This window comes from Cardiocondyla obscurior, unplaced genomic scaffold, assembly GCF_019399895.1.
Source record: "Cardiocondyla obscurior isolate alpha-2009 unplaced genomic scaffold, Cobs3.1 scaffold57_0_143363, whole genome shotgun sequence".
Taxonomy (NCBI): Eukaryota; Metazoa; Arthropoda; class Insecta; order Hymenoptera; family Formicidae; genus Cardiocondyla; species Cardiocondyla obscurior.
The window spans coordinates 118,416-125,000 of NW_027228803.1; the positions used below are offsets into that span (position 1 = coordinate 118,416).

The window sequence follows — 6,585 nt, forward strand, 5'->3', positions numbered from 1 at the left end:
CGTCTTGCCGACATTCGGCCAAATGTGCGCCAAGCTCGGCGATCGTTTCGAGGCCGGATAGCGAAGGAATTGGTGAATACTTGACGAAGAAATTTTGTATCTCGAGGACTCTGCCGTTCGTGCGGTCCGTACGTACCTCCGAGCCGTAAACAACACGGAGCTCGAGATCTTTGACGCGGAGGTAACTACCGTGCGCCGCAGCGGCTAAGTCCGCGCGGCGTCGAAATTTCACCGCCGGCGCCCATATACCGCCGTGCGTTAGACCGTGCGTCGCCGACCGCCCGGCCGCTCGGTTCGGTACTGTAAGAGGTGTCGTCGCTGAGGCGACTCGTGCACAACACGATGCATGCGAGCTCTAGGTCTGGTCGTACCGTAGCGTTACGGCGTATGTATAACCGAGCGAAGCACTGCGGTGCGTACGAAAGTGTCTTTCGCTCGAGAGAGATTTTTAAAGTGTTTTGCACTGCGCTGAGTGCGAGAATTTCGGTCCTCTTTTTCGAGAGCGTTCGGGCGTCTTGCCGACATTCGGCCAATTGTGCGCCAAGCTCTAGGCGATCGTTTCGAGGCCGGATAGCGAAGGAATTGGTGAATACTTGACGAAGAAATTTTGTATCTCGAGGACTCTGCCGTTCGTGTGGTCCGTACGTACCTCCGAGCCGTAAAACAACACGGAGCTCGAGATCTTTGACGCGGAGGTAACTACCGTGCGCCGCAGCGGCTAAGTCCGCGCGGCGTCGAAATTTCACCGCCGGCGCCCATATACCGCCGTGCGTTAGACCGTGCGTCGCCGACCGCCCGGCCGCTCGGTTCGGTACTGTAAGAGGTGTTGTCGCTGCGGCGACTCGTGCACAACACGATGCATGCGAGCTCTAGGTCTGGTCGTACCGTAGCGTTACGGCGTATGTATAACCGAGCTCGACGAAGCACTGCGGTGCGTACAAAAGTGTCGTTCGCACTAGAACGCTTTTTGAGAGAATTTAGCCTCGCGCTTACTACGAGAACTTTGGTTCTCTTTTGAGATCGTTCGGGCGTGTTGCCGACATTCGGCCAAATGTGCCGGGCTCGGCGATCGTTTCGACACCAAAGTCGAAAATCGAAGGCGTTGGTAAATCCGGAGCCGAAACGATACGGAGCTCGAGTACTTTGCCGTTCGAGCTGTCCGTGGGTAACTACTTGCCGAAAGCAACACGAGGCTCGAGGACTTTGCGTAAATAACTACGTACGACGCAGCGGCTAAGTCCTCGAGGCGTCGAAATTTCGCAGGTTTCGCCCATATACCGCCGTGCGTTAGACCGTGCGTCGCCGACCGCCCGGCCGCCCGGTTCGGTACTATAAGACACAGCATTGCCACGAGTCGGTGTCGAGAGACCGAATGGCTCATATGTGACGCGCACTTACGTGTTGGACGCGCGATCGTCCCTCGCTTCCGAGCAAGCGTGCGGACGTATCGTTGCGCTTACCGAACATCAACTCCACGGATACGAGTGTGTCGGTTTCGGCGAGATCTTTGACGATGTCGCCGTTCCCGCTTACTTGTACGCCGTAGCGAAATAATTTTCAACCGGTGCCTCGGTGTTCTCACCGCTGGCACCGTTGAACGAACAGTGCTCCACGACGTCTCAGATCGGATCGGTCTAGCGTCAGGGCTAAGCGGCCTTACAAGCCGCTGTTATGGGTGAATGAGAACAAAATTTGATCTTTCATACCGTTAAGGTATATATAAATACGAAAAGCGTGTCCGTCGACCGGCTCGAAAAGTTCCGGCGGCATTAACGACACACGAAACGCGCACGGCTCTTCCTCGCGGAGTGTCCGTAGCAGCGTAGCGTTGTCTTTCGCGTTGCTCCACCGCGAGTAACCGCGATCGCACACACGAAGCTCCCTGGTTGATCCTGCCAGTAGTCATATGCTTGTCTCAAAGATTAAGCCATGCATGTCTCAGTGCATGCCGAATTAAGGTGAAACCGCGAATGGCTCATTAAATCAGTTATGGTTCATTAGATTGTACCCACATTTACTTGGATAACTGTGGTAATTCTAGAGCTAATACATGCAAAACAGAGTCCCGACCAGTGATGGAAGGGACGCTTTTATTAGATCAAAACCAATCGGTGGCGTGCGGATCTCCGTGCGTCCACCGTTTATTTTGGCGACTCTGAATAACTTTGTGCTGATCGTACGGTCCTAGCACCGGCGACGCATCTTTCAAATGTCTGCCTTATCAACTGTCGATGGTAGGTTCTGCGCCTACCATGGTTGTAACGGGTAACGGGGAATCAGGGTTCGATTCCGGAGAGGGAGCCTGAGAAACGGCTACCACATCCAAGGAAGGCAGCAGGCGCGCAAATTACCCACTCCCGGCACGGGGAGGTAGTGACGAAAAATAACGATACGGGACTCATCCGAGGCCCCGTAATCGGAATGAGTACACTTTAAATCCTTTAACGAGGATCCATTGGACGGCAAGTCTGGTGCCAGCAGCCGCGGTAATTCCAGCTCCAATAGCGTATATTAAAGTTGTTGCGGTTAAAAGGCTCGTAGTTGAATCTGTGTCGCACACCGTCGGTTCACCGCTCGCGGTGTTTAACTGGCGTGATGTGGGACGTCCTACCGGTGGGCTTAGCCCCGCGAGGGGCCGCCCAAACTAATATCCCGTCGCGGTGCTCTTTACTGAGTGTCGAGTCGGGCCGGTACGTTTACTTTGAACAAATTAGAGTGCTTAAAGCAGGCTATCCTCGCCTGAATACTGCGTGCATGGAATAATGGAATAGGACCTCGGTTCTATTTTGTTGGTTTTCGAAACCCCGAGGTAATGATTAATAGGGACAGATGGGGGCATTCGTATTGCGACGTTAGAGGTGAAATTTTTGGATCGTCGCAAGACGGACAGAAGCGAAAGCATTTGCCAAAAATGTTTTCATTAATCAAGAACGAAAGTTAGAGGTTCGAAGGCGATCAGATACCGCCCTAGTTCTAACCATAAACGATGCCAGCTAGCGATCCGCCGAAGTTCCTCCGATGACTCGGCGGGCAGCTTCCGGGAAACCAAAGCTTTTGGGTTCCGGGGAAAGTATGGTTGCAAAGCTGAAACTTAAAGGAATTGACGGAAGGGCACCACCGGAGCCTGCGGCTTAATTTGACTCAACACGGGAAACCTCACCAGGCCCAGACACCGGAAGGATTGACAGATTGATAGCTCTTTCTTGATTCGGTGGGTGGTGGTGCATGGCCGTTCTTAGTTGGTGGAGCGATTTGTCTGGTTAATTCCGATAACGAACGAGACTCTAGCCTGCTAAATAGGCGTACCTTATGGTATCGAAGGCCCCGGCTTCGGCCGGCGGGTTTTTACTACCAACGTACAAACAAATCTTCTTAGAGGGACAGGCGGCTTCTAGCCGCACGAGATTGAGCAATAACAGGTCTGTGATGCCCTTAGATGTTCTGGGCCGCACGCGCGCTACACTGAAGGAATCAGCGTGTGTTCCTGGCCGAAAGGCCCGGGTAACCCGCTGAACCTCCTTCGTGCTAGGGATTGGGGCTTGCAATTGTTCCCCATGAACGAGGAATCCCCAGTAAGCGCGAGTCATAAGCTCGCGTTGATTACGTCCCTGCCCTTTGTACACAACGCCCGTCGCTACTACCGATTGAATGATTTAGTGAGGTCTTCGGACTGGTGCGCGGCAATGCGTCGGCATTGCCGATGTTGCCGGGAAGATGACCAAACTTGATCATTTAGAGGAAGTAAAAGTCGTAACAAGGTTTCCGTAGGTGAACCTGCGGAAGGATCATTAACGTTCCGGAGGTCCTGCTGCTCTGTGTGCACCGTTCTCGTGACGAGCGCGCAGCGGCCGGCGACTGCATGGACGAGGAACCGTACGCGCACGGTAACGTACTACGTTGCCTGCCGCGATACGGGCAGACAAGCTAGAACACGACTCTGCGAGTTGTGTCGAGAGTGGCTGAAGGGGCGCAAAATCTAATCGCACGCGAGACATCGCGTCTTCCGAGTCCGCGCCGCCTTCCCACTCCGCGTCGGAGCGTCCGTCGCGAGACGCGACGCTTCGCTCGAGCAAAATTGCGAGATCGAGAGGAGAGAATAGTTTATGCGACGCAACGACCGCGTGCGCGCTCACACGCCGCCAACGGTGGCGTGCTGCGGAGTGCGCCGCATTCGTCGCCGTCGTATAAGAGAGGATTGTCGGTCGGGACGAGTGTGTCGAGATCTCGAGAGCTCAAAGCGAGAGAGGACCCCGGGCATATTGTGGAGAAGAAGAGAGATTCGAGAGTTGTACGCATTGCCGTATTACGCTCTTTGCATTCTCTCTCTCTCGTTTCCTGCGGAGATTCTCCGACTCTCTGTCTCTCGCGCGCTTCGAACGACCTGTTGCGCGGACCACCGCGCTCAGCGCGCCCCTTAGCCGGGGCTAGCGCGGCCGGTTGGTCTCGTTGTGCGAATCCAGGAGGAGCGCGAAGGTGCATCTATATGCGCGCCCGCTCGCGGATCAGGATCGGTGAGAAGGAGACTACGGAGGCGCGCTCGCGCGCTGCCTCTATCTCCGCGATTCGGACGCGTTGCGGTGCGCGCGAATGCGCCGCGTACCGGTGGTAACCTATGCTGCCGCGTCGTCGTGCGCGCCGGGCGAGGAGTGGAGAGTGCGACGATTCTCGCCGCTGCTCTTCCTCCGGTCCCGCGCGCGCGCGATCGCGCGCGCTGAAGGGTTCGTCGAATATGCTAGTCATTTTCGACCCCGATGGTTTTTCAAAGAGTTCCGCCTGGCCTCGCTTCGCGAGAGACGCAACCTCTTGGTTTTCGCACCGCGCCGACAACCGACGTCTCCTCTCTCTCCATTATTGTGCCGTAGCCCCGTAACAGGGGCGGCGGTCCGCGCGTGCTCGGACGCGCGGCCAGGCTGATCGAAGGGCCAAAACGAAGAAGACGCACATTGTTGTCTATTCCTTGATAGAGCGTACTTGGTGCGCGAAGGAACGATTACCCTGAACGGTGGATCACTTGGCTCGTGGGTCGATGAAGAACGCAGCTAATTGCGCGTCAACTTGTGAACTGCAGGACACATGAACATCGACATTTCGAACGCACATTGCGGTCCACGGATACAATTCCCGGACCACGCCTGGCTGAGGGTCGTTTTATCGAAGACAAACTGCTTGCGCGCGCCGTTTCGACGGCCGCGTACGAGCGATTCGTTGGACGTTCGCCCGATCGCGGCGGCCGGCGAGAGAGTTATACCCGCATCCACGAGAAAAGAGAAGAGAAGCGAGGAGTCGTCGATGACGCCTTCCCCGGGGTATCAGGCACACTACGCACGCTATCCACGCGGCGAGTTGCTGGATTCCATCAGGGTTTTACGAAGGCTCTCGCGCTCTCTGCGCGCTCTCTCTCTATACTCGCGGAACGGCGGCGTACTCTCGCGCCCCCGTTGGGCGTCGTCCGAAATAACGAGGTTTGAGGGTCGAACGAATGAACGACGACCGACCGAAAGATGCGATCGAGAATCGCAGAGAGACGCACGCACGCACACACGCACGGGAGGGAAGGACGTGCGCGGTGGTGATAAACGTGGCGAGCTCTTGCAAGGAGTTTATACGTTATACGTATATACGCGCCGAACGAAAAAGAGTAGATCTGCCCCTCGCGCGCCGCCGCCCGGAGTGAAACAAGCCGACAATTCGTTCGCGCTTGTACTCCCGGAAGGTGGCCTGTGTGCCGCTTGCGGCGCGCGCGGGATCCAAGGCTGATCCACGGAGAAGTAGTTCATAAGGAGCGCGGAGAACCGAGTTTGAGTTTTCCTCTCCTTCTCCGAATGAAGATCGGAGAGGAGAATAGAGGCCGCGAGATAATCGCGCGCCTCCTCGTTCTCCTTCTGCACAGAGCGCATATCGTCGCTTTACCGCCGCCAACGCAAAGGAAACTCGAGAGGAGGGATTTTAGAGATATATACGACGAAGCAAAGATACGAGAGAACCTGACCGTATTATAAGAGAGAGAGAGTGGTCGTCGCCGCTGCAGCTGCTGCCGGCCGCCGCCGCAGTCGCGTTGCCGACGCCACCACGACGCGCAAACCGGCCTCCGACGTTCGCGTCGGGCTGGCTGGCCAGTTGTCGTCGTGGTCGGTTGGTTGGCGCGCGCGGTCGCGCGGATCGCGGCGCGGTTGACGCAACGTCGACGAAAGACCACCACGCTCTCGCGGTTGTTCTCTCTGCCTCGTTCGTTTTCTCATTTTCCCTTCGTCTCTTCTTTCAAATATTTTGCGTGCACCGATCGCCCCTGCGCAGCAAAAGTGTGTGCGAGGTGAGAGATCGCGCGCGGGTCGACCGCGCGTGTTCCCGAGTCCACGAAAGCGCTATGTATGGTAGCAGCTCTTGACCGGGGCACGCGGCGTAGTCTAACCAAGCGCTCGCGCGCGGCGTTTCGCCGCGTTGCGTTTCTCTTTTTTCTCGCGTCGTCGTCGTCGTCGTCTCGCCTTCTTCGTATTATATATATATAGTACAGCCTCACGACAATTTCTTTTGACGACCTCAGAGCAGGCGAGATCACCCGCTGAATTTAAGCATATTATTAAGCGG

At 56.1% G+C, this 6,585-nt stretch overlaps 3 non-coding genes across 3 annotated transcripts in view; all 3 read left to right on the forward strand.

Annotated features, from left to right (window-relative positions):
• Positions 1 to 1,879: 1,879 nt before the first annotated feature.
• LOC139112849 (small subunit ribosomal RNA) lies at positions 1,880 to 3,791 on the forward strand. Its single transcript, XR_011547474.1, has one exon. It is a non-coding gene; the product is annotated as a small subunit ribosomal RNA (ribosomal RNA).
• Positions 3,792 to 4,991: 1,200 nt separating this feature from the next.
• LOC139112839 (5.8S ribosomal RNA) lies at positions 4,992 to 5,146 on the forward strand. The gene has a single exon (XR_011547465.1). It is a non-coding gene; the product is annotated as a 5.8S ribosomal RNA (ribosomal RNA).
• A 1,386-nt stretch (positions 5,147 to 6,532) lies between these two features.
• Positions 6,533 to 6,585, forward strand: part of LOC139112853 (large subunit ribosomal RNA) — a 4,092-nt gene continuing 4,039 nt past the window's right edge. The window contains exon 1 of the ribosomal RNA XR_011547478.1: positions 6,533 to 6,585. This exon is cut by the window's right edge and continues 4,039 nt beyond it. This is a non-coding gene — a ribosomal RNA (large subunit ribosomal RNA).